Source organism: Schistocerca cancellata, unplaced genomic scaffold, assembly GCF_023864275.1.
Source record: "Schistocerca cancellata isolate TAMUIC-IGC-003103 unplaced genomic scaffold, iqSchCanc2.1 HiC_scaffold_634, whole genome shotgun sequence".
NCBI lineage: Eukaryota > Metazoa > Arthropoda > Insecta > Orthoptera > Acrididae > Schistocerca > Schistocerca cancellata.
This window is the reverse complement of record NW_026046645.1, coordinates 67943-94480: the sequence shown is the minus strand read 5'-3', so window position 1 is coordinate 94480 and position 26538 is coordinate 67943. Positions and strand designations below refer to the sequence as shown.

The window sequence follows — 26538 nt, the reverse complement described above, 5'->3', positions numbered from 1 at the left end:
CCCAAGCAGTCCAGCTCCGAGGAACACTAACTTCCATGTAAATCAGAAACAAAAGCGCTTTCTGAAGGCAGCGCTCACCACTGATGGGAAGAATATGAAAGGCAATGAATATAGAGTGAATAATTTCATCGCGCTCTGCAGATGAACAGACGGTGGTGTTTCACTTTCGTCATGTGCTTTCTCAGTGTCAAGGGAAGGCAAATGCACTAAACAAAAGAACATCGGGAATCCGAAACACCAACTCATAACGAAAAGATTGCGGAATATACTGCAAGCAAAACTACCAGAAGACCAATCCTGAAGGCGTCGGTGCCTTAACAATTATTCCGTGCAGCAATGATCATCTAGGAAGAGCCAACTGTACGTGTCGCTCCACCACACAACTTTTTTTGATATTGTTTTACCTAAATTTCCATTACCTCTTCGTTACAAGAATACTGATGGTTTTCACCTGATCTGCTTCGTCCAGCAGCGATAGTAGTAAGTAAATCGACGACAGTTTCATTAAAAGTAGGTCAGACACAGAAATCGGAGTTACGTGTAGCTCATGTTATTACGCTTTCAAATGCAGTTCTCCGGCTGGGAGTAGTGGCGTACTCCTGTAATCCAAGCGTCTGGGAGGCCGTTGTTGTGGAAGAGATCTGGGAACAACTACAGATTCGGCCGTTTCATCAGCTCAGGAACGACCGCGACGCCTTCATCGAGCTCTGCAGATTGACCAGATAGCAGTGCGGAATTTTCGGCTAGTGGTGGCTCGGGGTTAAGAGAAGTCGAGAGCAGTGAGCAAAACTACATCGGGAAACCGAAACAGACGACTCATAACGAAAAGATTGCGGAATGTACTGCAAAAGCAAAACTTCGAGAAGACGAACTCTGAAGCCGTCGGTGCCTTAACAATCATTCCGTGCAGCAACGATAATCTGGCGAGAGCGAGGCGTGGGTGTCGCTCGACCACACAACACATTTTATATAATGTTCTACTTATTCTAAACTTGCGTTTCCAGATCATCAGTAAAATACTGTGTGATTTACACCTGGTTTCCTTCTTCCAAAAGCGATATTAAGAAGTACATCGACTGCAGCGTCATTGACGGTCGTGGGTCCGGGCGCCGGCGTGCCAGCGGTGGCCTGACGGAGCTGCTGGTGCCTTCATGTAGAGCTACCGCTGAGTCCGGGCTCCTCGCCGCTAACGAAGTGATTGCTTTTGGTGACATCATTTGCAATAGCGACTGCGCGAATTGACGGTACCTCGTATGGAAAGAATGAGAAGCTGATGCTGCTGAGGACTCGGCCGCGAGCATTTCCGACGACTTCTTGGGCTCTCATTCGTGATGGCATTCAGACAGGCAAGGGTGCTGTCGATTGTTGCATACGAATGCGAAATACCTGCATTGTGCGTTTCCGCAAAGTGATTTTTACGCCAAAGTTGCGATCGTCCTACAAGTTGTGTCAGATGTGGAGCACAGAGCGTAGCAGTTTCCGTGGTGTAGCGGTTATCACGTCTGCCTAACACGCAGAAGGTCCCCGGTTCGATTCCGGGCGGAAACACTTTTTCGTCGCACTCAACAAGACCCTTGCTACAATCTCTACTGTGACCATTTAAATCAATTTCAAACGGCCCACCACCAGGGCTCAGATGATACATGAAACTCTTTCAGAACCGGCTACTTGGTTTTTGTGCTTACCTGGAGGGCTGGAAATGCGCGGAACAGCCGCCGGCATGACGGTAGTTGCCACACGTTTGCACAAAACGCAAGGGCTCGTCCGGGATTTGAACCCGGGACCTCCTGCACCCGAAGCAGGAATCATACCCCTAGACCAACGAGCCTGTTCGTAGCGTCTAAGCGCTGCACATGACTGACGCCTCCGTTCTTGGTATCACCATGCAGAGCTGCCGCTCACCCAGCGTTTTCCCTGGCTGTTGCGGTTTGATTGTTTTCATCGATGTCTTTTACAATAGCAAACTTCTAGAATCGGAGGGAGCTCGTAGGCGATGCCTTTGCTTACGCAGGAAAAATCTGTTGCCACTACGGGTTTCTAGGTAGAACAGCCGCAGAGCCGTCGTTTCCGTGGTGTAGCGGTTATCACGTCTGCTTTACACGCAGAAGGTCCCCGGTTCGATCCCGGGCGGAAACACGACTTTTTTTAAACCCCTTTTCGGATTCCATTTCCGAGATTACGTCACGTCTGCGTATGCATGGATAATAAATGTCGTGTGCTACACGGATATCGCTTCATTTTACTGTCAAATGCTCTTGCTCCCATAGTGTACCGGTATTCAGTAACTCAGAACGCTCGTAGCTCCATTCTGGCCGGCAAAGTTTATAATCCATTTCTTCAGGACTACTTCAAGTGCGCTTCATACTGGCTTTCCTGAGCTCACTGCACTCGCCTTGTCACAGCTCTGTTGAAGTGTGAACGTAACTAATAGTGAGAAACTCTTAACTACGCTCAGTCTTGTATCCCACCCTTTGGTTGTTGTCGTCGCTAATCAGATGAAGGTAGACTGCTCCACGATTGAGGTTCGTCTCCACTCACGGTGCACATGTTCTGCAAACACAACCTTTGTTTTCCGTTGCATGCAAGATTACTGTCGGCTCTTCTACAGCATCGACCCATGTAATTTACTGGTGTCAGATTCTTGCCATATCAAACGGTCCCTTCATCACCGTAGTGCTACACAAAGCGTGCTGCGGCAGGCATCTATTCTTCATTGCAGAGCTGCAAACGTGGGTGAGCTCCACCTACTCTTCAGCACGGTCAAAACGGTAGGGCTCGTCCGGGATTTGAACCCGGGACCTCCTGCACCCAAAGCAGGAATCATACCCCTAGACCAACGAGCCACCTGCCAGTAGCAATGAAGCTAATCCCAAGCAGTCCAGCTCCGAGGAACACTAACTTCCATGTAAATCAGAAACAAAAGCGCTTTCTGAAGGCAGCGCTCACCACTGATGGGAAGAATATGAAAGGCAATGAATATAGAGTGAATAATTTCATCGCGCTCTGCAGATGAACAGACGGTGGTGTTTCACTTTCGTCATGTGCTTTCTCAGTGTCAAGGGAAGGCATGTGCACTAAACAAAAGAACATCGGGAATCCGAAACACCAACTCATAACGAAAAGATTGCGGAATATACTGCAAGCAAAACTTCCAGAAGACCACTCCTGAAGGCGTCGGTGCCTTAACAATTATTCCGTGCAGCAATGATCATCTAGGAAGAGCCAACTGTACGTGTCGCTCCACCACACAACTTTTTTTGATATTGTTTTACCTAAATTTCCATTACCTCTTCGTTACAAGAATACTGATGGTTTTCACCTGATCTGCTTCGTCCAGCAGCGATAGTAGTAAGTAAATCGACGACAGTTTCATTAAAAGTAGGTCAGACACAGAAATCGGAGTTACGTGTAGCTCATGTTATTACACTTTCAAATGCAGTTCTCCGGCTGGGAGTAGTGGCGTACTCCTGTAATCCAAGCGTCTGGGAGGCCGTTGTTGTGGAAGAGATCTGGGAACAACTACAGATTCGGCCGTTTCATCAGCTCAGGAACGACCGCGACGCCTTCATCGAGCTCTGCAGATTGACCAGATAGCAGTGCGGAATTTTCGGCTAGTGGTGGCTCGGGGTTAAGAGAAGTCGAGAGCAGTGAGCAAAACTACATCGGGAAACCGAAACAGACGACTCATAACGAAAAGATTGCGGAATGTACTGCAAAAGCAAAACTTCGAGAAGACGAACTCTGAAGCCGTCGGTGCCTTAACAATCATTCCGTGCAGCAACGATAATCTGGCGAGAGCGAGGCGTGGGTGTCGCTCGACCACACAACACATTTTATATAATGTTCTACTTATTCTAAACTTGCGTTTCCAGATCATCAGTAAAATACTGTGTGATTTACACCTGGTTTCCTTCTTCCAAAAGCGATATTAAGAAGTACATCGACTGCAGCGTCATTGACGGTCGTGGGTCCGGGCGCCGGCGTGCCAGCGGTGGCCTGACGGAGCTGCTGGTGCCTTCATGTAGAGCTACCGCTGAGTCCGGGCTCCTCGCCGCTAACGAAGTGATTGCTTTTGGTGACATCATTTGCAATAGCGACTGCGCGAATTGACGGTACCTCGTATGGAAAGAATGAGAAGCTGATGCTGCTGAGGACTCGGCCGCGAGCATTTCCGACGACTTCTTGGGCTCTCATTCGTGATGGCATTCAGACAGGCAAGGGTGCTGTCGATTGTTGCATACGAATGCGAAATACCTGCATTGTGCGTTTCAGCAAAGTGATTTTTACGCCAAAGTTGCGATCGTCCTACAAGTTGTGTCAGATGTGGAGCACAGAGCGTAGCAGTTTCCGTGGTGTAGCGGTTATCACGTCTGCCTAACACGCAGAAGGTCCCCGGTTCGATTCCGGGCGGAAACACTTTTTCGTCGCACTCAACAAGACCCTTGCTACAATCTCTACTGTGACCATTTAAATCAATTTCAAACGGCCCACCACCAGGGCTCAGATGATACATGAAACTCTTTCAGAACCGGCTACTTGGTTTTTGTGCTTACCTGGAGGGCTGGAAATGCGCGGAACAGCCGCCGGCATGACGGTAGTTGCCACACGTTTGCACAAAACGCAAGGGCTCGTCCGGGATTTGAACCGGGGACCTCCTGCACCCGAAGCAGGAATCATACCCCTAGACCAACGAGCCTGTTCGTAGCGTCTAAGCGCTGCACATGACTGACGCCTCCGTTCTTGGTATCACCATGCAGAGCTGCCGCTCACCCAGCGTTTTCCCTGGCTGTTGCGGTTTGATTGTTTTCATCGATGTCTTTTACAATAGCAAACTTCTAGAATCGGAGGGAGCTCGTAGGCGATGCCTTTGCTTACGCAGGAAAAATCTGTTGCCACTACGGGTTTCTAGGTAGAACAGCCGCAGAGCCGTCGTTTCCGTGGTGTAGCGGTTATCACGTCTGCTTTACACGCAGAAGGTCCCCGGTTCGATCCCGGGCGGAAACACGACTTTTTTTAAACCCCTTTTCGGATTCCATTTCCGAGATTACGTCACGTCTGCGTATGCATGGATAATAAATGTCGTGTGCTACACGGATATCGCTTCATTTTACTGTCAAATGCTCTTGCTCCCATAGTGTACCGGTATTCAGTAACTCAGAACGCTCGTAGCTCCATTCTGGCCGGCAAAGTTTATAATCCATTTCTTCAGGACTACTTCAAGTGCGCTTCATACTGGCTTTCCTGAGCTCACTGCACTCGCCTTGTCACAGCTCTGTTGAAGTGTGAACGTAACTAATAGTGAGAAACTCTTAACTACGCTCAGTCTTGTATCCCACCCTTTGGTTGTTGTCGTCGCTAATCAGATGAAGGTAGACTGCTCCACGATTGAGGTTCGTCTCCACTCACGGTGCACATGTTCTGCAAACACAACCTTTGTTTTCCGTTGCATGCAAGATTACTGTCGGCTCTTCTACAGCATCGACCCATGTAATTTACTGGTGTCAGATTCTTGCCATATCAAACGGTCCCTTCATCACCGTAGTGCTACACAAAGCGTGCTGCGGCAGGCATCTATTCTTCATTGCAGAGCTGCAAACGTGGGTGAGCTCCACCTACTCTTCAGCACGGTCAAAACGGTAGGGCTCGTCCGGGATTTGAACCCGGGACCTCCTGCACCCAAAGCAGGAATCATACCCCTAGACCAACGAGCCACCTGCCAGTAGCAATGAAGCTAATCCCAAGCAGTCCAGCTCCGAGGAACACTAACTTCCATGTAAATCAGAAACAAAAGCGCTTTCTGAAGGCAGCGCTCACCACTGATGGGAAGAATATGAAAGGCAATGAATATAGAGTGAATAATTTCATCGCGCTCTGCAGATGAACAGACGGTGGTGTTTCACTTTCGTCATGTGCTTTCTCAGTGTCAAGGGAAGGCATGTGCACTAAACAAAAGAACATCGGGAATCCGAAACACCAACTCATAACGAAAAGATTGCGGAATATACTGCAAGCAAAACTTCCAGAAGACCACTCCTGAAGGCGTCGGTGCCTTAACAATTATTCCGTGCAGCAATGATCATCTAGGAAGAGCCAACTGTACGTGTCGCTCCACCACACAACTTTTTTTGATATTGTTTTACCTAAATTTCCATTACCTCTTCGTTACAAGAATACTGATGGTTTTCACCTGATCTGCTTCGTCCAGCAGCGATAGTAGTAAGTAAATCGACGACAGTTTCATTAAAAGTAGGTCAGACACAGAAATCGGAGTTACGTGTAGCTCATGTTATTACACTTTCAAATGCAGTTCTCCGGCTGGGAGTAGTGGCGTACTCCTGTAATCCAAGCGTCTGGGAGGCCGTTGTTGTGGAAGAGATCTGGGAACAACTACAGATTCGGCCGTTTCATCAGCTCAGGAACGACCGCGACGCCTTCATCGAGCTCTGCAGATTGACCAGATAGCAGTGCGGAATTTTCGGCTAGTGGTGGCTCGGGGTTAAGAGAAGTCGAGAGCAGTGAGCAAAACTACATCGGGAAACCGAAACAGACGACTCATAACGAAAAGATTGCGGAATGTACTGCAAAAGCAAAACTTCGAGAAGACGAACTCTGAAGCCGTCGGTGCCTTAACAATCATTCCGTGCAGCAACGATAATCTGGCGAGAGCGAGGCGTGGGTGTCGCTCGACCACACAACACATTTTATATAATGTTCTACTTATTCTAAACTTGCGTTTCCAGATCATCAGTAAAATACTGTGTGATTTACACCTGGTTTCCTTCTTCCAAAAGCGATATTAAGAAGTACATCGACTGCAGCGTCATTGACGGTCGTGGGTCCGGGCGCCGGCGCGCCAGCGGTGGCCTGACGGAGCTGCTGGTGCCTTCATGTAGAGCTACCGCTGAGTCCGGGCTCCTCGCCGCTAACGAAGTGATTGCTTTTGGTGACATCATTTGCAATAGCGACTGCGCGAATTGACGGTGCCTCGTATGGAAAGAATGAGAAGCTGATGCTGCTGAGGACTCGGCCGCGAGCATTTCCGACGACTTCTTGGGCTCTCATTCGTGATGGCATTCAGACAGGCAAGGGTGCTGTCGATTGTTGCATACGAATGCGAAATACCTGCATTGTGCGTTTCCGCAAAGTGATTTTTACGCCAAAGTTGCGATCGTCCTACAAGTTGTGTCAGATGTGGAGCACAGAGCGTAGCAGTTTCCGTGGTGTAGCGGTTATCACGTCTGCCTAACACGCAGAAGGTCCCCGGTTCGATTCCGGGCGGAAACACTTTTTCGTCGCACTCAACAAGACCCTTGCTACAATCTCTACTGTGACCATTTAAATCAATTTCAAACGGCCCACCACCAGGGCTCAGATGATACATGAAACTCTTTCAGAACCGGCTACTTGGTTTTTGTGCTTACCTGGAGGGCTGGAAATGCGCGGAACAGCCGCCGGCATGACGGTAGTTGCCACACGTTTGCACAAAACGCAAGGGCTCGTCCGGGATTTGAACCGGGGACCTCCTGCACCCGAAGCAGGAATCATACCCCTAGACCAACGAGCCTGTTCGTAGCGTCTAAGCGCTGCACATGACTGACGCCTCCGTTCTTGGTATCACCATGCAGAGCTGCCGCTCACCCAGCGTTTTCCCTGGCTGTTGCGGTTTGATTGTTTTCATCGATGTCTTTTACAATAGCAAACTTCTAGAATCGGAGGGAGCTCGTAGGCGATGCCTTTGCTTACGCAGGAAAAATCTGTTGCCACTACGGGTTTCTAGGTAGAACAGCCGCAGAGCCGTCGTTTCCGTGGTGTAGCGGTTATCACGTCTGCTTTACACGCAGAAGGTCCCCGGTTCGATCCCGGGCGGAAACACGACTTTTTTTAAACCCCTTTTCGGATTCCATTTCCGAGATTACGTCACGTCTGCGTATGCATGGATAATAAATGTCGTGTGCTACACGGATATCGCTTCATTTTACTGTCAAATGCTCTTGCTCCCATAGTGTACCGGTATTCAGTAACTCAGAACGCTCGTAGCTCCATTCTGGCCGGCAAAGTTTATAATCCATTTCTTCAGGACTACTTCAAGTGCGCTTCATACTGGCTTTCCTGAGCTCACTGCACTCGCCTTGTCACAGCTCTGTTGAAGTGTGAACGTAACTAATAGTGAGAAACTCTTAACTACGCTCAGTCTTGTATCCCACCCTTTGGTTGTTGTCGTCGCTAATCAGATGAAGGTAGACTGCTCCACGATTGAGGTTCGTCTCCACTCACGGTGCACATGTTCTGCAAACACAACCTTTGTTTTCCGTTGCATGCAAGATTACTGTCGGCTCTTCTACAGCATCGACCCATGTAATTTACTGGTGTCAGATTCTTGCCATATCAAACGGTCCCTTCATCACCGTAGTGCTACACAAAGCGTGCTGCGGCAGGCATCTATTCTTCATTGCAGAGCTGCAAACGTGGGTGAGCTCCACCTACTCTTCAGCACGGTCAAAACGGTAGGGCTCGTCCGGGATTTGAACCCGGGACCTCCTGCACCCAAAGCAGGAATCATACCCCTAGACCAACGAGCCACCTGCCAGTAGCAATGAAGCTAATCCCAAGCAGTCCAGCTCCGAGGAACACTAACTTCCATGTAAATCAGAAACAAAAGCGCTTTCTGAAGGCAGCGCTCACCACTGATGGGAAGAATATGAAAGGCAATGAATATAGAGTGAATAATTTCATCGCGCTCTGCAGATGAACAGACGGTGGTGTTTCACTTTCGTCATGTGCTTTCTCAGTGTCAAGGGAAGGCATGTGCACTAAACAAAAGAACATCGGGAATCCGAAACACCAACTCATAACGAAAAGATTGCGGAATATACTGCAAGCAAAACTTCCAGAAGACCACTCCTGAAGGCGTCGGTGCCTTAACAATTATTCCGTGCAGCAATGATCATCTAGGAAGAGCCAACTGTACGTGTCGCTCCACCACACAACTTTTTTTGATATTGTTTTACCTAAATTTCCATTACCTCTTCGTTACAAGAATACTGATGGTTTTCACCTGATCTGCTTCGTCCAGCAGCGATAGTAGTAAGTAAATCGACGACAGTTTCATTAAAAGTAGGTCAGACACAGAAATCGGAGTTACGTGTAGCTCATGTTATTACACTTTCAAATGCAGTTCTCCGGCTGGGAGTAGTGGCGTACTCCTGTAATCCAAGCGTCTGGGAGGCCGTTGTTGTGGAAGAGATCTGGGAACAACTACAGATTCGGCCGTTTCATCAGCTCAGGAACGACCGCGACGCCTTCATCGAGCTCTGCAGATTGACCAGATAGCAGTGCGGAATTTTCGGCTAGTGGTGGCTCGGGGTTAAGAGAAGTCGAGAGCAGTGAGCAAAACTACATCGGGAAACCGAAACAGACGACTCATAACGAAAAGATTGCGGAATGTACTGCAAAAGCAAAACTTCGAGAAGACGAACTCTGAAGCCGTCGGTGCCTTAACAATCATTCCGTGCAGCAACGATAATCTGGCGAGAGCGAGGCGTGGGTGTCGCTCGACCACACAACACATTTTATATAATGTTCTACTTATTCTAAACTTGCGTTTCCAGATCATCAGTAAAATACTGTGTGATTTACACCTGGTTTCCTTCTTCCAAAAGCGATATTAAGAAGTACATCGACTGCAGCGTCATTGACGGTCGTGGGTCCGGGCGCCGGCGCGCCAGCGGTGGCCTGACGGAGCTGCTGGTGCCTTCATGTAGAGCTACCGCTGAGTCCGGGCTCCTCGCCGCTAACGAAGTGATTGCTTTTGGTGACATCATTTGCAATAGCGACTGCGCGAATTGACGGTGCCTCGTATGGAAAGAATGAGAAGCTGATGCTGCTGAGGACTCGGCCGCGAGCATTTCCGACGACTTCTTGGGCTCTCATTCGTGATGGCATTCAGACAGGCAAGGGTGCTGTCGATTGTTGCATACGAATGCGAAATACCTGCATTGTGCGTTTCCGCAAAGTGATTTTTACGCCAAAGTTGCGATCGTCCTACAAGTTGTGTCAGATGTGGAGCACAGAGCGTAGCAGTTTCCGTGGTGTAGCGGTTATCACGTCTGCCTAACACGCAGAAGGTCCCCGGTTCGATTCCGGGCGGAAACACTTTTTCGTCGCACTCAACAAGACCCTTGCTACAATCTCTACTGTGACCATTTAAATCAATTTCAAACGGCCCACCACCAGGGCTCAGATGATACATGAAACTCTTTCAGAACCGGCTACTTGGTTTTTGTGCTTACCTGGAGGGCTGGAAATGCGCGGAACAGCCGCCGGCATGACGGTAGTTGCCACACGTTTGCACAAAACGCAAGGGCTCGTCCGGGATTTGAACCCGGGACCTCCTGCACCCGAAGCAGGAATCATACCCCTAGACCAACGAGCCTGTTCGTAGCGTCTAAGCGCTGCACATGACTGACGCCTCCGTTCTTGGTATCACCATGCAGAGCTGCCGCTCACCCAGCGTTTTCCCTGGCTGTTGCGGTTTGATTGTTTTCATCGATGTCTTTTACAATAGCAAACTTCTAGAATCGGAGGGAGCTCGTAGGCGATGCCTTTGCTTACGCAGGAAAAATCTGTTGCCACTACGGGTTTCTAGGTAGAACAGCCGCAGAGCCGTCGTTTCCGTGGTGTAGCGGTTATCACGTCTGCTTTACACGCAGAAGGTCCCCGGTTCGATCCCGGGCGGAAACACGACTTTTTTTAAACCCCTTTTCGGATTCCATTTCCGAGATTACGTCACGTCTGCGTATGCATGGATAATAAATGTCGTGTGCTACACGGATATCGCTTCATTTTACTGTCAAATGCTCTTGCTCCCATAGTGTACCGGTATTCAGTAACTCAGAACGCTCGTAGCTCCATTCTGGCCGGCAAAGTTTATAATCCATTTCTTCAGGACTACTTCAAGTGCGCTTCATACTGGCTTTCCTGAGCTCACTGCACTCGCCTTGTCACAGCTCTGTTGAAGTGTGAACGTAACTAATAGTGAGAAACTCTTAACTACGCTCAGTCTTGTATCCCACCCTTTGGTTGTTGTCGTCGCTAATCAGATGAAGGTAGACTGCTCCACGATTGAGGTTCGTCTCCACTCACGGTGCACATGTTCTGCAAACACAACCTTTGTTTTCCGTTGCATGCAAGATTACTGTCGGCTCTTCTACAGCATCGACCCATGTAATTTACTGGTGTCAGATTCTTGCCATATCAAACGGTCCCTTCATCACCGTAGTGCTACACAAAGCGTGCTGCGGCAGGCATCTATTCTTCATTGCAGAGCTGCAAACGTGGGTGAGCTCCACCTACTCTTCAGCACGGTCAAAACGGTAGGGCTCGTCCGGGATTTGAACCCGGGACCTCCTGCACCCAAAGCAGGAATCATACCCCTAGACCAACGAGCCACCTGCCAGTAGCAATGAAGCTAATCCCAAGCAGTCCAGCTCCGAGGAACACTAACTTCCATGTAAATCAGAAACAAAAGCGCTTTCTGAAGGCAGCGCTCACCACTGATGGGAAGAATATGAAAGGCAATGAATACAGAGTGAATAATTTCATCGCGCTCTGCAGATGAACAGACGGTGGTGTTTCACTTTCGTCATGTGCTTTCTCAGTGTCAAGGGAAGGCATGTGCACTAAACAAAAGAACATCGGGAATCCGAAACACCAACTCATAACGAAAAGATTGCGGAATATACTGCAAGCAAAACTTCCAGAAGACCACTCCTGAAGGCGTCGGTGCCTTAACAATTATTCCGTGCAGCAATGATCATCTAGGAAGAGCCAACTGTACGTGTCGCTCCACCACACAACTTTTTTTGATATTGTTTTACCTAAATTTCCATTACCTCTTCGTTACAAGAATACTGATGGTTTTCACCTGATCTGCTTCGTCCAGCAGCGATAGTAGTAAGTAAATCGACGACAGTTTCATTAAAAGTAGGTCAGACACAGAAATCGGAGTTACGTGTAGCTCATGTTATTACACTTTCAAATGCAGTTCTCCGGCTGGGAGTAGTGGCGTACTCCTGTAATCCAAGCGTCTGGGAGGCCGTTGTTGTGGAAGAGATCTGGGAACAACTACAGATTCGGCCGTTTCATCAGCTCAGGAACGACCGCGACGCCTTCATCGAGCTCTGCAGATTGACCAGATAGCAGTGCGGAATTTTCGGCTAGTGGTGGCTCGGGGTTAAGAGAAGTCGAGAGCAGTGAGCAAAACTACATCGGGAAACCGAAACAGACGACTCATAACGAAAAGATTGCGGAATGTACTGCAAAAGCAAAACTTCGAGAAGACGAACTCTGAAGCCGTCGGTGCCTTAACAATCATTCCGTGCAGCAACGATAATCTGGCGAGAGCGAGGCGTGGGTGTCGCTCGACCACACAACACATTTTATATAATGTTCTACTTATTCTAAACTTGCGTTTCCAGATCATCAGTAAAATACTGTGTGATTTACACCTGGTTTCCTTCTTCCAAAAGCGATATTAAGAAGTACATCGACTGCAGCGTCATTGACGGTCGTGGGTCCGGGCGCCGGCGTGCCAGCGGTGGCCTGACGGAGCTGCTGGTGCCTTCATGTAGAGCTACCGCTGAGTCCGGGCTCCTCGCCGCTAACGAAGTGATTGCTTTTGGTGACATCATTTGCAATAGCGACTGCGCGAATTGACGGTACCTCGTATGGAAAGAATGAGAAGCTGATGCTGCTGAGGACTCGGCCGCGAGCATTTCCGACGACTTCTTGGGCTCTCATTCGTGATGGCATTCAGACAGGCAAGGGTGCTGTCGATTGTTGCATACGAATGCGAAATACCTGCATTGTGCGTTTCCGCAAAGTGATTTTTACGCCAAAGTTGCGATCGTCCTACAAGTTGTGTCAGATGTGGAGCACAGAGCGTAGCAGTTTCCGTGGTGTAGCGGTTATCACGTCTGCCTAACACGCAGAAGGTCCCCGGTTCGATTCCGGGCGGAAACACTTTTTCGTCGCACTCAACAAGACCCTTGCTACAATCTCTACTGTGACCATTTAAATCAATTTCAAACGGCCCACCACCAGGGCTCAGATGATACATGAAACTCTTTCAGAACCGGCTACTTGGTTTTTGTGCTTACCTGGAGGGCTGGAAATGCGCGGAACAGCCGCCGGCATGACGGTAGTTGCCACACGTTTGCACAAAACGCAAGGGCTCGTCCGGGATTTGAACCCGGGACCTCCTGCACCCGAAGCAGGAATCATACCCCTAGACCAACGAGCCTGTTCGTAGCGTCTAAGCGCTGCACATGACTGACGCCTCCGTTCTTGGTATCACCATGCAGAGCTGCCGCTCACCCAGCGTTTTCCCTGGCTGTTGCGGTTTGATTGTTTTCATCGATGTCTTTTACAATAGCAAACTTCTAGAATCGGAGGGAGCTCGTAGGCGATGCCTTTGCTTACGCAGGAAAAATCTGTTGCCACTACGGGTTTCTAGGTAGAACAGCCGCAGAGCCGTCGTTTCCGTGGTGTAGCGGTTATCACGTCTGCTTTACACGCAGAAGGTCCCCGGTTCGATCCCGGGCGGAAACACGACTTTTTTTAAACCCCTTTTCGGATTCCATTTCCGAGATTACGTCACGTCTGCGTATGCATGGATAATAAATGTCGTGTGCTACACGGATATCGCTTCATTTTACTGTCAAATGCTCTTGCTCCCATAGTGTACCGGTATTCAGTAACTCAGAACGCTCGTAGCTCCATTCTGGCCGGCAAAGTTTATAATCCATTTCTTCAGGACTACTTCAAGTGCGCTTCATACTGGCTTTCCTGAGCTCACTGCACTCGCCTTGTCACAGCTCTGTTGAAGTGTGAACGTAACTAATAGTGAGAAACTCTTAACTACGCTCAGTCTTGTATCCCACCCTTTGGTTGTTGTCGTCGCTAATCAGATGAAGGTAGACTGCTCCACGATTGAGGTTCGTCTCCACTCACGGTGCACATGTTCTGCAAACACAACCTTTGTTTTCCGTTGCATGCAAGATTACTGTCGGCTCTTCTACAGCATCGACCCATGTAATTTACTGGTGTCAGATTCTTGCCATATCAAACGGTCCCTTCATCACCGTAGTGCTACACAAAGCGTGCTGCGGCAGGCATCTATTCTTCATTGCAGAGCTGCAAACGTGGGTGAGCTCCACCTACTCTTCAGCACGGTCAAAACGGTAGGGCTCGTCCGGGATTTGAACCCGGGACCTCCTGCACCCAAAGCAGGAATCATACCCCTAGACCAACGAGCCACCTGCCAGTAGCAATGAAGCTAATCCCAAGCAGTCCAGCTCCGAGGAACACTAACTTCCATGTAAATCAGAAACAAAAGCGCTTTCTGAAGGCAGCGCTCACCACTGATGGGAAGAATATGAAAGGCAATGAATACAGAGTGAATAATTTCATCGCGCTCTGCAGATGAACAGACGGTGGTGTTTCACTTTCGTCATGTGCTTTCTCAGTGTCAAGGGAAGGCATGTGCACTAAACAAAAGAACATCGGGAATCCGAAACACCAACTCATAACGAAAAGATTGCGGAATATACTGCAAGCAAAACTTCCAGAAGACCACTCCTGAAGGCGTCGGTGCCTTAACAATTATTCCGTGCAGCAATGATCATCTAGGAAGAGCCAACTGTACGTGTCGCTCCACCACACAACTTTTTTTGATATTGTTTTACCTAAATTTCCATTACCTCTTCGTTACAAGAATACTGATGGTTTTCACCTGATCTGCTTCGTCCAGCAGCGATAGTAGTAAGTAAATCGACGACAGTTTCATTAAAAGTAGGTCAGACACAGAAATCGGAGTTACGTGTAGCTCATGTTATTACACTTTCAAATGCAGTTCTCCGGCTGGGAGTAGTGGCGTACTCCTGTAATCCAAGCGTCTGGGAGGCCGTTGTTGTGGAAGAGATCTGGGAACAACTACAGATTCGGCCGTTTCATCAGCTCAGGAACGACCGCGACGCCTTCATCGAGCTCTGCAGATTGACCAGATAGCAGTGCGGAATTTTCGGCTAGTGGTGGCTCGGGGTTAAGAGAAGTCGAGAGCAGTGAGCAAAACTACATCGGGAAACCGAAACAGACGACTCATAACGAAAAGATTGCGGAATGTACTGCAAAAGCAAAACTTCGAGAAGACGAACTCTGAAGCCGTCGGTGCCTTAACAATCATTCCGTGCAGCAACGATAATCTGGCGAGAGCGAGGCGTGGGTGTCGCTCGACCACACAACACATTTTATATAATGTTCTACTTATTCTAAACTTGCGTTTCCAGATCATCAGTAAAATACTGTGTGATTTACACCTGGTTTCCTTCTTCCAAAAGCGATATTAAGAAGTACATCGACTGCAGCGTCATTGACGGTCGTGGGTCCGGGCGCCGGCGCGCCAGCGGTGGCCTGACGGAGCTGCTGGTGCCTTCATGTAGAGCTACCGCTGAGTCCGGGCTCCTCGCCGCTAACGAAGTGATTGCTTTTGGTGACATCATTTGCAATAGCGACTGCGCGAATTGACGGTACCTCGTATGGAAAGAATGAGAAGCTGATGCTGCTGAGGACTCGGCCGCGAGCATTTCCGACGACTTCTTGGGCTCTCATTCGTGATGGCATTCAGACAGGCAAGGGTGCTGTCGATTGTTGCATACGAATGCGAAATACCTGCATTGTGCGTTTCCGCAAAGTGATTTTTACGCCAAAGTTGCGATCGTCCTACAAGTTGTGTCAGATGTGGAGCACAGAGCGTAGCAGTTTCCGTGGTGTAGCGGTTATCACGTCTGCCTAACACGCAGAAGGTCCCCGGTTCGATTCCGGGCGGAAACACTTTTTCGTCGCACTCAACAAGACCCTTGCTACAATCTCTACTGTGACCATTTAAATCAATTTCAAACGGCCCACCACCAGGGCTCAGATGATACATGAAACTCTTTCAGAACCGGCTACTTGGTTTTTGTGCTTACCTGGAGGGCTGGAAATGCGCGGAACAGCCGCCGGCATGACGGTAGTTGCCACACGTTTGCACAAAACGCAAGGGCTCGTCCGGGATTTGAACCCGGGACCTCCTGCACCCGAAGCAGGAATCATACCCCTAGACCAACGAGCCTGTTCGTAGCGTCTAAGCGCTGCACATGACTGACGCCTCCGTTCTTGGTATCACCATGCAGAGCTGCCGCTCACCCAGCGTTTTCCCTGGCTGTTGCGGTTTGATTGTTTTCATCGATGTCTTTTACAATAGCAAACTTCTAGAATCGGAGGGAGCTCGTAGGCGATGCCTTTGCTTACGCAGGAAAAATCTGTTGCCACTACGGGTTTCTAGGTAGAACAGCCGCAGAGCCGTCGTTTCCGTGGTGTAGCGGTTATCACGTCTGCTTTACACGCAGAAGGTCCCCGGTTCGATCCCGGGCGGAAACACGACTTTTTTTAAACCCCTTTTCGGATTCCATTTCCGAGATTACGTCACGTCTGCGTATGCATGGATAATAAATGTCGTGTGCTACACGGATATCGCTTCATTTTACTGTCAAATGCTCTTGCTCCCATAGTGTACCGGTATTCAGTAACTCAGAACGCTCGTAGCTCCATTCTGGCCGGCAAAGTTTATAATCCATTTCTTCAGGACTACTTCAAGTGCGCTTCATACTGGCTTTCCTGAGCTCACTGCACTCGCCTTGTCACAGCTCTGTTGAAGTGTGAACGTAACTAATAGTGAGAAACTCTTAACTACGCTCAGTCTTGTATCCCACCCTTTGGTTGTTGTCGTCGCTAATCAGATGAAGGTAGACTGCTCCACGATTGAGGTTCGTCTCCACTCACGGTGCACATGTTCTGCAAACACAACCTTTGTTTTCCGTTGCATGCAAGATTACTGTCGGCTCTTCTACAGCATCGACCCATGTAATTTACTGGTGTCAGATTCTTGCCATATCAAACGGTCCCTTCATCACCGTAGTGCTACACAAAGCGTGCTGCGGCAGGCATCTATTCTTCATTGCAGAGCTGCAAACGTGGGTGAGCTCCACCTACTCTTCAGCACGGTCAAAACGGTAGGGCTCGTCCGGGATTTGAACCCGGGACCTCCTGCACCCAAAGCAGGAATCATACCCCTAGACCAACGAGCCACCTGCCAGTAGCAATGAAGCTAATCCCAAGCAGTCCAGCTCCGAGGAACACTAACTTCCATGTAAATCAGAAACAAAAGCGCTTTCTGAAGGCAGCGCTCACCACTGATGGGAAGAATATGAAAGGCAATGAATATAGAGTGAATAATTTCATCGCGCTCTGCAGATGAACAGACGGTGTTGTTTCACTTTCGTCATGTGCTTTCTCAGTGTCAAGGGAAGGCATGTGCACTAAACAAAAGAACATCGGGAATCCGAAACACCAACTCATAACGAAAAGATTGCGGAATATACTGCAAGCAAAACTTCCAGAAGACCACTCCTGAAGGCGTCGGTGCCTTAACAATTATTCCGTGCAGCAATGATCATCTAGGAAGAGCCAACTGTACGTGTCGCTCCACCACACAACTTTTTTTGATATTGTTTTACCTAAATTTCCATTACCTCTTCGTTACAAGAATACTGATGGTTTTCACCTGATCTGCTTCGTCCAGCAGCGATAGTAGTAAGTAAATCGACGACAGTTTCATTAAAAGTAGGTCAGACACAGAAATCGGAGTTACGTGTAGCTCATGTTATTACGCTTTCAAATGCAGTTCTCCGGCTGGGAGTAGTGGCGTACTCCTGTAATCCAAGCGTCTGGGAGGCCGTTGTTGTGGAAGAGATCTGGGAACAACTACAGATTCGGCCGTTTCATCAGCTCAGGAACGACCGCGACGCCTTCATCGAGCTCTGCAGATTGACCAGATAGCAGTGCGGAATTTTCGGCTAGTGGTGGCTCGGGGTTAAGAGAAGTCGAGAGCAGTGAGCAAAACTACATCGGGAAACCGAAACAGACGACTCATAACGAAAAGATTGCGGAATGTACTGCAAAAGCAAAACTTCGAGAAGACGAACTCTGAAGCCGTCGGTGCCTTAACAATCATTCCGTGCAGCAACGATAATCTGGCGAGAGCGAGGCGTGGGTGTCGCTCGACCACACAACACATTTTATATAATGTTCTACTTATTCTAAACTTGCGTTTCCAGATCATCAGTAAAATACTGTGTGATTTACACCTGGTTTCCTTCTTCCAAAAGCGATATTAAGAAGTACATCGACTGCAGCGTCATTGACGGTCGTGGGTCCGGGCGCCGGCGCGCCAGCGGTGGCCTGACGGAGCTGCTGGTGCCTTCATGTAGAGCTACCGCTGAGTCCGGGCTCCTCGCCGCTAACGAAGTGATTGCTTTTGGTGACATCATTTGCAATAGCGACTGCGCGAATTGACGGTACCTCGTATGGAAAGAATGAGAAGCTGATGCTGCTGAGGACTCGGCCGCGAGCATTTCCGACGACTTCTTGGGCTCTCATTCGTGATGGCATTCAGACAGGCAAGGGTGCTGTCGATTGTTGCATACGAATGCGAAATACCTGCATTGTGCGTTTCCGCAAAGTGATTTTTACGCCAAAGTTGCGATCGTCCTACAAGTTGTGTCAGATGTGGAGCACAGAGCGTAGCAGTTTCCGTGGTGTAGCGGTTATCACGTCTGCCTAACACGCAGAAGGTCCCCGGTTCGATTCCGGGCGGAAACACTTTTTCGTCGCACTCAACAAGACCCTTGCTACAATCTCTACTGTGACCATTTAAATCAATTTCAAACGGCCCACCACCAGGGCTCAGATGATACATGAAACTCTTTCAGAACCGGCTACTTGGTTTTTGTGCTTACCTGGAGGGCTGGAAATGCGCGGAACAGCCGCCGGCATGACGGTAGTTGCCACACGTTTGCACAAAACGCAAGGGCTCGTCCGGGATTTGAACCCGGGCCCTCCTGCACCCGAAGCAGGAATCATACCCCTAGACCAACGAGCCTGTTCGTAGCGTCTAAGCGCTGCACATGACTGACGCCTCCGTTCTTGGTATCACCATGCAGAGCTGCCGCTCACCCAGCGTTTTCCCTGGCTGTTGCGGTTTGATTGTTTTCATCGATGTCTTTTACAATAGCAAACTTCTAGAATCGGAGGGAGCTCGTAGGCGATGCCTTTGCTTACGCAGGAAAAATCTGTTGCCACTACGGGTTTCTAGGTAGAACAGCCGCAGAGCCGTCGTTTCCGTGGTGTAGCGGTTATCACGTCTGCTTTACACGCAGAAGGTCCCCGGTTCGATCCCGGGCGGAAACACGACTTTTTTTAAACCCCTTTTCGGATTCCATTTCCGAGATTACGTCACGTCTGCGTATGCATGGATAATAAATGTCGTGTGCTACACGGATATCGCTTCATTTTACTGTCAAATGCTCTTGCTCCCATAGTGTACCGGTATTCAGTAACTCAGAACGCTCGTAGCTCCATTCTGGCCGGCAAAGTTTATAATCCATTTCTTCAGGACTACTTCAAGTGCGCTTCATACTGGCTTTCCTGAGCTCACTGCACTCGCCTTGTCACAGCTCTGTTGAAGTGTGAACGTAACTAATAGTGAGAAACTCTTAACTACGCTCAGTCTTGTATCCCACCCTTTGGTTGTTGTCGTCGCTAATCAGATGAAGGTAGACTGCTCCACGATTGAGGTTCGTCTCCACTCACGGTGCACATGTTCTGCAAACACAACCTTTGTTTTCCGTTGCACGCAAGATTACTGTCGGCTCTTCTACAGCATCGACCCATGTAATTTACTGGTGTCAGATTCTTGCCATATCAAACGGTCCCTTCATCACCGTAGTGCTACACAAAGCGTGCTGCGGCAGGCATCTATTCTTCATTGCAGAGCTGCAAACGTGGGTGAGCTCCACCTACTCTTCAGCACGGTCAAAACGGTAGGGCTCGTCCGGGATTTGAACCCGGGACCTCCTGCACCCAAAGCAGGAATCATACCCCTAGACCAACGAGCCACCTGCCAGTAGCAATGAAGCTAATCCCAAGCAGTCCAGCTCCGAGGAACACTAACTTCCATGTAAATCAGAAACAAAAGCGCTTTCTGAAGGCAGCGCTCACCACTGATGGGAAGAATATGAAAGGCAATGAATATAGAGTGAATAATTTCATCGCGCTCTGCAGATGAACAGACGGTGGTGTTTCACTTTCGTCATGTGCTTTCTCAGTGTCAAGGGAAGGCATGTGCACTAAACAAAAGAACATCGGGAATCCGAAACACCAACTCATAACGAAAAGATTGCGGAATATACTGCAAGCAAAACTTCCAGAAGACCACTCCTGAAGGCGTCGGTGCCTTAACAATTATTCCGTGCAGCAATGATCATCTAGGAAGAGCCAACTGTACGTGTCGCTCCACCACACAACTTTTTTTGATATTGTTTTACCTAAATTTCCATTACCTCTTCGTTACAAGAATACTGATGGTTTTCACCTGATCTGCTTCGTCCAGCAGCGATAGTAGTAAGTAAATCGACGACAGTTTCATTAAAAGTAGGTCAGACACAGAAATCGGAGTTACGTGTAGCTCATGTTATTACACTTTCAAATGCAGTTCTCCGGCTGGGAGTAGTGGCGTACTCCTGTAATCCAAGCGTCTGGGAGGCCGTTGTTGTGGAAGAGATCTGGGAACAACTACAGATTCGGCCGTTTCATCAGCTCAGGAACGACCGCGACGCCTTCATCGAGCTCTGCAGATTGACCAGATAGCAGTGCGGAATTTTCGGCTAGTGGTGGCTCGGGGTTAAGAGAAGTCGAGAGCAGTGAGCAAAACTACATCGGGAAACCGAAACAGACGACTCATAACGAAAAGATTGCGGAATGTACTGCAAAAGCAAAACTTCGAGAAGACGAACTCTGAAGCCGTCGGTGCCTTAACAATCATTCCGTGCAGCAACGATAATCTGGCGAGAGCGAGGCGTGGGTGTCGCTCGACCACACAACACATTTTATATAATGTTCTACTTATTCTAAACTTGCGTTTCCAGATCATCAGTAAAATACTGTGTGATTTACACCTGGTTTCCTTCTTCCAAAAGCGATATTAAGAAGTACATCGACTGCAGCGTCATTGACGGTCGTGGGTCCGGGCGCCGGCGTGCCAGCGGTGGCCTGACGGAGCTGCTGGTGCCTTCATGTAGAGCTACCGCTGAGTCCGGGCTCCTCGCCGCTAACGAAGTGATTGCTTTTGGTGACATCATTTGCAATAGCGACTGCGCGAATTGACGGTACCTCGTATGGAAAGAATGAGAAGCTGATGCTGCTGAGGACTCGGCCGCGAGCATTTCCGACGACTTCTTGGGCTCTCATTCGTGATGGCATTCAGACAGGCAAGGGTGCTGTCGATTGTTGCATACGAATGCGAAATACCTGCATTGTGCGTTTCCGCAAAGTGATTTTTACGCCAAAGTTGCGATCGTCCTACAAGTTGTGTCAGATGTGGAGCACAGAGCGTAGCAGTTTCCGTGGTGTAGCGGTTATCACGTCTGCCTAACACGCAGAAGGTCCCCGGTTCGATTCCGGGCGGAAACACTTTTTCGTCGCACTCAACAAGACCCTTGCTACAATCTCTACTGTGACCATTTAAATCAATTTCAAACGGCCCACCACCAGGGCTCAGATGATACATGAAACTCTTTCAGAACCGGCTACTTGGTTTTTGTGCTTACCTGGAGGGCTGGAAATGCGCGGAACAGCCGCCGGCATGACGGTAGTTGCCACACGTTTGCACAAAACGCAAGGGCTCGTCCGGGATTTGAACCCGGGCCCTCCTGCACCCGAAGCAGGAATCATACCCCTAGACCAACGAGCCTGTTCGTAGCGTCTAAGCGCTGCACATGACTGACGCCTCCGTTCTTGGTATCACCATGCAGAGCTGCCGCTCACCCAGCGTTTTCCCTGGCTGTTGCGGTTTGATTGTTTTCATCGATGTCTTTTACAATAGCAAACTTCTAGAATCGGAGGGAGCTCGTAGGCGATGCCTTTGCTTACGCAGGAAAAATCTGTTGCCACTACGGGTTTCTAGGTAGAACAGCCGCAGAGCCGTCGTTTCCGTGGTGTAGCGGTTATCACGTCTGCTTTACACGCAGAAGGTCCCCGGTTCGATCCCGGGCGGAAACACGACTTTTTTTAAACCCCTTTTCGGATTCCATTTCCGAGATTACGTCACGTCTGCGTATGCATGGATAATAAATGTCGTGTGCTACACGGATATCGCTTCATTTTACTGTCAAATGCTCTTGCTCCCATAGTGTACCGGTATTCAGTAACTCAGAACGCTCGTAGCTCCATTCTGGCCGGCAAAGTTTATAATCCATTTCTTCAGGACTACTTCAAGTGCGCTTCATACTGGCTTTCCTGAGCTCACTGCACTCGCCTTGTCACAGCTCTGTTGAAGTGTGAACGTAACTAATAGTGAGAAACTCTTAACTACGCTCAGTCTTGTATCCCACCCTTTGGTTGTTGTCGTCGCTAATCAGATGAAGGTAGACTGCTCCACGATTGAGGTTCGTCTCCACTCACGGTGCACATGTTCTGCAAACACAACCTTTGTTTTCCGTTGCATGCAAGATTACTGTCGGCTCTTCTACAGCATCGACCCATGTAATTTACTGGTGTCAGATTCTTGCCATATCAAACGGTCCCTTCATCACCGTAGTGCTACACAAAGCGTGCTGCGGCAGGCATCTATTCTTCATTGCAGAGCTGCAAACGTGGGTGAGCTCCACCTACTCTTCAGCACGGTCAAAACGGTAGGGCTCGTCCGGGATTTGAACCCGGGACCTCCTGCACCCAAAGCAGGAATCATACCCCTAGACCAACGAGCCACCTGCCAGTAGCAATGAAGCTAATCCCAAGCAGTCCAGCTCCGAGGAACACTAACTTCCATGTAAATCAGAAACAAAAGCGCTTTCTGAAGGCAGCGCTCACCACTGATGGGAAGAATATGAAAGGCAATGAATATAGAGTGAATAATTTCATCGCGCTCTGCAGATGAACAGACGGTGGTGTTTCACTTTCGTCATGTGCTTTCTCAGTGTCAAGGGAAGGCATGTGCACTAAACAAAAGAACATCGGGAATCCGAAACACCAACTCATAACGAAAAGATTGCGGAATATACTGCAAGCAAAACTTCCAGAAGACCACTCCTGAAGGCGTCGGTGCCTTAACAATTATTCCGTGCAGCAATGATCATCTAGGAAGAGCCAACTGTACGTGTCGCTCCACCACACAACTTTTTTTGATATTGTTTTACCTAAATTTCCATTACCTCTTCGTTACAAGAATACTGATGGTTTTCACCTGATCTGCTTCGTCCAGCAGCGATAGTAGTAAGTAAATCGACGACAGTTTCATTAAAAGTAGGTCAGACACAGAAATCGGAGTTACGTGTAGCTCATGTTATTACACTTACAAATGCAGTTCTCCGGCTGGGAGTAGTGGCGTACTCCTGTAATCCAAGCGTCTGGGAGGCCGTTGTTGTGGAAGAGATCTGGGAACAACTACAGATTCGGCCGTTTCATCAGCTCAGGAACGACCGCGACGCCTTCATCGAGCTCTGCAGATTGACCAGATAGCAGTGCGGAATTTTCGGCTAGTGGTGGCTCGGGGTTAAGAGAAGTCGAGAGCAGTGAGCAAAACTACATCGGGAAACCGAAACAGACGACTCATAACGAAAAGATTGCGGAATGTACTGCAAAAGCAAAACTTCGAGAAGACGAACTCTGAAGCCGTCGGTGCCTTAACAATCATTCCGTGCAGCAACGATAATCTGGCGAGAGCGAGGCGTGGGTGTCGCTCGACCACACAACACATTTTATATAATGTTCTACTTATTCTAAACTTGCGTTTCCAGATCATCAGTAAAATACTGTGTGATTTACACCTGGTTTCCTTCTTCCAAAAGCGATATTAAGAAGTACATCGACTGCAGCGTCATTGACGGTCGTGGGTCCGGGCGCCGGCGTGCCAGCGGTGGCCTGACGGAGCTGCTGGTGCCTTCATGTAGAGCTACCGCTGAGTCCGGGCTCCTCGCCGCTAACGAAGTGATTGCTTTTGGTGACATCATTTGCAATAGCGACTGCGCGAATTGACGGTACCTCGTATGGAAAGAATGAGAAGCTGATGCTGCTGAGGACTCGGCCGCGAGCATTTCCGACGACTTCTTGGGCTCTCATTCGTGATGGCATTCAGACAGGCAAGGGTGCTGTCGATTGTTGCATACGAATGCGAAATACCTGCATTGTGCGTTTCCGCAAAGTGATTTTTACGCCAAAGTTGCGATCGTCCTACAAGTTGTGTCAGATGTGGAGCACAGAGCGTAGCAGTTTCCGTGGTGTAGCGGTTATCACGTCTGCCTAACACGCAGAAGGTCCCCGGTTCGATTCCGGGCGGAAACACTTTTTCGTCGCACTCAACAAGACCCTTGCTACAATCTCTACTGTGACCATTTAAATCAATTTCAAACGGCCCACCACCAGGGCTCAGATGATACATGAAACTCTTTCAGAACCGGCTACTTGGTTTTTGTGCTTACCTGGAGGGCTGGAAATGCGCGGAACAGCCGCCGGCATGACGGTAGTTGCCACACGTTTGCACAAAACGCAAGGGCTCGTCCGGGATTTGAACCCGGGCCCTCCTGCACCCGAAGCAGGAATCATACCCCTAGACCAACGAGCCTGTTCGTAGCGTCTAAGCGCTGCACATGACTGACGCCTCCGTTCTTGGTATCACCATGCAGAGCTGCCGCTCACCCAGCGTTTTCCCTGGCTGTTGCGGTTTGATTGTTTTCATCGATGTCTTTTACAATAGCAAACTTCTAGAATCGGAGGGAGCTCGTAGGCGATGCCTTTGCTTACGCAGGAAAAATCTGTTGCCACTACGGGTTTCTAGGTAGAACAGCCGCAGAGCCGTCGTTTCCGTGGTGTAGCGGTTATCACGTCTGCTTTACACGCAGAAGGTCCCCGGTTCGATCCCGGGCGGAAACACGACTTTTTTTAAACCCCTTTTCGGATTCCATTTCCGAGATTACGTCACGTCTGCGTATGCATGGATAATAAATGTCGTGTGCTACACGGATATCGCTTCATTTTACTGTCAAATGCTCTTGCTCCCATAGTGTACCGGTATTCAGTAACTCAGAACGCTCGTAGCTCCATTCTGGCCGGCAAAGTTTATAATCCATTTCTTCAGGACTACTTCAAGTGCGCTTCATACTGGCTTTCCTGAGCTCACTGCACTCGCCTTGTCACAGCTCTGTTGAAGTGTGAACGTAACTAATAGTGAGAAACTCTTAACTACGCTCAGTCTTGTATCCCACCCTTTGGTTGTTGTCGTCGCTAATCAGATGAAGGTAGACTGCTCCACGATTGAGGTTCGTCTCCACTCACGGTGCACATGTTCTGCAAACACAACCTTTGTTTTCCGTTGCATGCAAGATTACTGTCGGCTCTTCTACAGCATCGACCCATGTAATTTACTGGTGTCAGATTCTTGCCATATCAAACGGTCCCTTCATCACCGTAGTGCTACACAAAGCGTGCTGCGGCAGGCATCTATTCTTCATTGCAGAGCTGCAAACGTGGGTGAGCTCCACCTACTCTTCAGCACGGTCAAAACGGTAGGGCTCGTCCGGGATTTGAACCCGGGACCTCCTGCACCCAAAGCAGGAATCATACCCCTAGACCAACGAGCCACCTGCCAGTAGCAATGAAGCTAATCCCAAGCAGTCCAGCTCCGAGGAACACTAACTTCCATGTAAATCAGAAACAAAAGCGCTTTCTGAAGGCAGCGCTCACCACTGATGGGAAGAATATGAAAGGCAATGAATATAGAGTGAATAATTTCATCGCGCTCTGCAGATGAACAGACGGTGGTGTTTCACTTTCGTCATGTGCTTTCTCAGTGTCAAGGGAAGGCATGTGCACTAAACAAAAGAACATCGGGAATCCGAAACACCAACTCATAACGAAAAGATTGCGGAATATACTGCAAGCAAAACTTCCAGAAGACCACTCCTGAAGGCGTCGGTGCCTTAACAATTATTCCGTGCAGCAATGATCATCTAGGAAGAGCCAACTGTACGTGTCGCTCCACCACACAACTTTTTTTGATATTGTTTTACCTAAATTTCCATTACCTCTTCGTTACAAGAATACTGATGGTTTTCACCTGATCTGCTTCGTCCAGCAGCGATAGTAGTAAGTAAATCGACGACAGTTTCATTAAAAGTAGGTCAGACACAGAAATCGGAGTTACGTGTAGCTCATGTTATTACACTTACAAATGCAGTTCTCCGGCTGGGAGTAGTGGCGTACTCCTGTAATCCAAGCGTCTGGGAGGCCGTTGTTGTGGAAGAGATCTGGGAACAACTACAGATTCGGCCGTTTCATCAGCTCAGGAACGACCGCGACGCCTTCATCGAGCTCTGCAGATTGACCAGATAG

General features: G+C 49.0%; 36 non-coding genes across 36 annotated transcripts; 18 read left to right on the top strand and 18 right to left on the bottom strand.

Annotated features, from left to right (window-relative positions):
• Positions 1-1475: 1475 nt before the first annotated feature.
• On the top strand, positions 1476-1548 carry Trnav-aac (transfer RNA valine (anticodon AAC)). Its single transcript has one exon. It is a non-coding gene; the product is annotated as a tRNA-Val (tRNA).
• A 208-nt stretch (positions 1549-1756) lies between these two features.
• On the bottom strand, positions 1757-1828 carry Trnap-cgg (transfer RNA proline (anticodon CGG)). Its single transcript has one exon. It is a non-coding gene; the product is annotated as a tRNA-Pro (tRNA).
• A 235-nt stretch (positions 1829-2063) lies between these two features.
• Trnav-uac (transfer RNA valine (anticodon UAC)) lies at positions 2064-2136 on the top strand. The gene has a single exon. It is a non-coding gene; the product is annotated as a tRNA-Val (tRNA).
• A 635-nt stretch (positions 2137-2771) lies between these two features.
• Positions 2772-2843, bottom strand: Trnap-ugg (transfer RNA proline (anticodon UGG)). The gene has a single exon. It is a non-coding gene; the product is annotated as a tRNA-Pro (tRNA).
• Positions 2844-4343: 1500 nt separating this feature from the next.
• On the top strand, positions 4344-4416 carry Trnav-aac (transfer RNA valine (anticodon AAC)). Its single transcript has one exon. It is a non-coding gene; the product is annotated as a tRNA-Val (tRNA).
• A 208-nt stretch (positions 4417-4624) lies between these two features.
• On the bottom strand, positions 4625-4696 carry Trnap-cgg (transfer RNA proline (anticodon CGG)). The gene has a single exon. It is a non-coding gene; the product is annotated as a tRNA-Pro (tRNA).
• A 235-nt stretch (positions 4697-4931) lies between these two features.
• On the top strand, positions 4932-5004 carry Trnav-uac (transfer RNA valine (anticodon UAC)). Its single transcript has one exon. It is a non-coding gene; the product is annotated as a tRNA-Val (tRNA).
• Positions 5005-5639: 635 nt separating this feature from the next.
• Trnap-ugg (transfer RNA proline (anticodon UGG)) lies at positions 5640-5711 on the bottom strand. The gene has a single exon. It is a non-coding gene; the product is annotated as a tRNA-Pro (tRNA).
• Positions 5712-7211: 1500 nt separating this feature from the next.
• On the top strand, positions 7212-7284 carry Trnav-aac (transfer RNA valine (anticodon AAC)). Its single transcript has one exon. It is a non-coding gene; the product is annotated as a tRNA-Val (tRNA).
• A 208-nt stretch (positions 7285-7492) lies between these two features.
• Trnap-cgg (transfer RNA proline (anticodon CGG)) lies at positions 7493-7564 on the bottom strand. Its single transcript has one exon. It is a non-coding gene; the product is annotated as a tRNA-Pro (tRNA).
• Positions 7565-7799: 235 nt separating this feature from the next.
• Trnav-uac (transfer RNA valine (anticodon UAC)) lies at positions 7800-7872 on the top strand. The gene has a single exon. It is a non-coding gene; the product is annotated as a tRNA-Val (tRNA).
• Positions 7873-8507: 635 nt separating this feature from the next.
• On the bottom strand, positions 8508-8579 carry Trnap-ugg (transfer RNA proline (anticodon UGG)). Its single transcript has one exon. It is a non-coding gene; the product is annotated as a tRNA-Pro (tRNA).
• Positions 8580-10079: 1500 nt separating this feature from the next.
• On the top strand, positions 10080-10152 carry Trnav-aac (transfer RNA valine (anticodon AAC)). Its single transcript has one exon. It is a non-coding gene; the product is annotated as a tRNA-Val (tRNA).
• A 208-nt stretch (positions 10153-10360) lies between these two features.
• Trnap-cgg (transfer RNA proline (anticodon CGG)) lies at positions 10361-10432 on the bottom strand. Its single transcript has one exon. It is a non-coding gene; the product is annotated as a tRNA-Pro (tRNA).
• A 235-nt stretch (positions 10433-10667) lies between these two features.
• Positions 10668-10740, top strand: Trnav-uac (transfer RNA valine (anticodon UAC)). Its single transcript has one exon. It is a non-coding gene; the product is annotated as a tRNA-Val (tRNA).
• Positions 10741-11375: 635 nt separating this feature from the next.
• Positions 11376-11447, bottom strand: Trnap-ugg (transfer RNA proline (anticodon UGG)). Its single transcript has one exon. It is a non-coding gene; the product is annotated as a tRNA-Pro (tRNA).
• Positions 11448-12947: 1500 nt separating this feature from the next.
• Trnav-aac (transfer RNA valine (anticodon AAC)) lies at positions 12948-13020 on the top strand. The gene has a single exon. It is a non-coding gene; the product is annotated as a tRNA-Val (tRNA).
• Positions 13021-13228: 208 nt separating this feature from the next.
• Trnap-cgg (transfer RNA proline (anticodon CGG)) lies at positions 13229-13300 on the bottom strand. Its single transcript has one exon. It is a non-coding gene; the product is annotated as a tRNA-Pro (tRNA).
• A 235-nt stretch (positions 13301-13535) lies between these two features.
• Trnav-uac (transfer RNA valine (anticodon UAC)) lies at positions 13536-13608 on the top strand. Its single transcript has one exon. It is a non-coding gene; the product is annotated as a tRNA-Val (tRNA).
• Positions 13609-14243: 635 nt separating this feature from the next.
• On the bottom strand, positions 14244-14315 carry Trnap-ugg (transfer RNA proline (anticodon UGG)). The gene has a single exon. It is a non-coding gene; the product is annotated as a tRNA-Pro (tRNA).
• A 1500-nt stretch (positions 14316-15815) lies between these two features.
• On the top strand, positions 15816-15888 carry Trnav-aac (transfer RNA valine (anticodon AAC)). The gene has a single exon. It is a non-coding gene; the product is annotated as a tRNA-Val (tRNA).
• Positions 15889-16096: 208 nt separating this feature from the next.
• Positions 16097-16168, bottom strand: Trnap-cgg (transfer RNA proline (anticodon CGG)). Its single transcript has one exon. It is a non-coding gene; the product is annotated as a tRNA-Pro (tRNA).
• A 235-nt stretch (positions 16169-16403) lies between these two features.
• Positions 16404-16476, top strand: Trnav-uac (transfer RNA valine (anticodon UAC)). The gene has a single exon. It is a non-coding gene; the product is annotated as a tRNA-Val (tRNA).
• A 635-nt stretch (positions 16477-17111) lies between these two features.
• Positions 17112-17183, bottom strand: Trnap-ugg (transfer RNA proline (anticodon UGG)). The gene has a single exon. It is a non-coding gene; the product is annotated as a tRNA-Pro (tRNA).
• Positions 17184-18683: 1500 nt separating this feature from the next.
• Trnav-aac (transfer RNA valine (anticodon AAC)) lies at positions 18684-18756 on the top strand. The gene has a single exon. It is a non-coding gene; the product is annotated as a tRNA-Val (tRNA).
• Positions 18757-18964: 208 nt separating this feature from the next.
• On the bottom strand, positions 18965-19036 carry Trnap-cgg (transfer RNA proline (anticodon CGG)). Its single transcript has one exon. It is a non-coding gene; the product is annotated as a tRNA-Pro (tRNA).
• A 235-nt stretch (positions 19037-19271) lies between these two features.
• Trnav-uac (transfer RNA valine (anticodon UAC)) lies at positions 19272-19344 on the top strand. The gene has a single exon. It is a non-coding gene; the product is annotated as a tRNA-Val (tRNA).
• A 635-nt stretch (positions 19345-19979) lies between these two features.
• On the bottom strand, positions 19980-20051 carry Trnap-ugg (transfer RNA proline (anticodon UGG)). Its single transcript has one exon. It is a non-coding gene; the product is annotated as a tRNA-Pro (tRNA).
• Positions 20052-21551: 1500 nt separating this feature from the next.
• On the top strand, positions 21552-21624 carry Trnav-aac (transfer RNA valine (anticodon AAC)). Its single transcript has one exon. It is a non-coding gene; the product is annotated as a tRNA-Val (tRNA).
• A 208-nt stretch (positions 21625-21832) lies between these two features.
• On the bottom strand, positions 21833-21904 carry Trnap-cgg (transfer RNA proline (anticodon CGG)). The gene has a single exon. It is a non-coding gene; the product is annotated as a tRNA-Pro (tRNA).
• Positions 21905-22139: 235 nt separating this feature from the next.
• Positions 22140-22212, top strand: Trnav-uac (transfer RNA valine (anticodon UAC)). The gene has a single exon. It is a non-coding gene; the product is annotated as a tRNA-Val (tRNA).
• Positions 22213-22847: 635 nt separating this feature from the next.
• Positions 22848-22919, bottom strand: Trnap-ugg (transfer RNA proline (anticodon UGG)). The gene has a single exon. It is a non-coding gene; the product is annotated as a tRNA-Pro (tRNA).
• Positions 22920-24419: 1500 nt separating this feature from the next.
• On the top strand, positions 24420-24492 carry Trnav-aac (transfer RNA valine (anticodon AAC)). Its single transcript has one exon. It is a non-coding gene; the product is annotated as a tRNA-Val (tRNA).
• Positions 24493-24700: 208 nt separating this feature from the next.
• Positions 24701-24772, bottom strand: Trnap-cgg (transfer RNA proline (anticodon CGG)). The gene has a single exon. It is a non-coding gene; the product is annotated as a tRNA-Pro (tRNA).
• Positions 24773-25007: 235 nt separating this feature from the next.
• Positions 25008-25080, top strand: Trnav-uac (transfer RNA valine (anticodon UAC)). The gene has a single exon. It is a non-coding gene; the product is annotated as a tRNA-Val (tRNA).
• Positions 25081-25715: 635 nt separating this feature from the next.
• Trnap-ugg (transfer RNA proline (anticodon UGG)) lies at positions 25716-25787 on the bottom strand. Its single transcript has one exon. It is a non-coding gene; the product is annotated as a tRNA-Pro (tRNA).
• Positions 25788-26538: the final 751 nt, after the last annotated feature.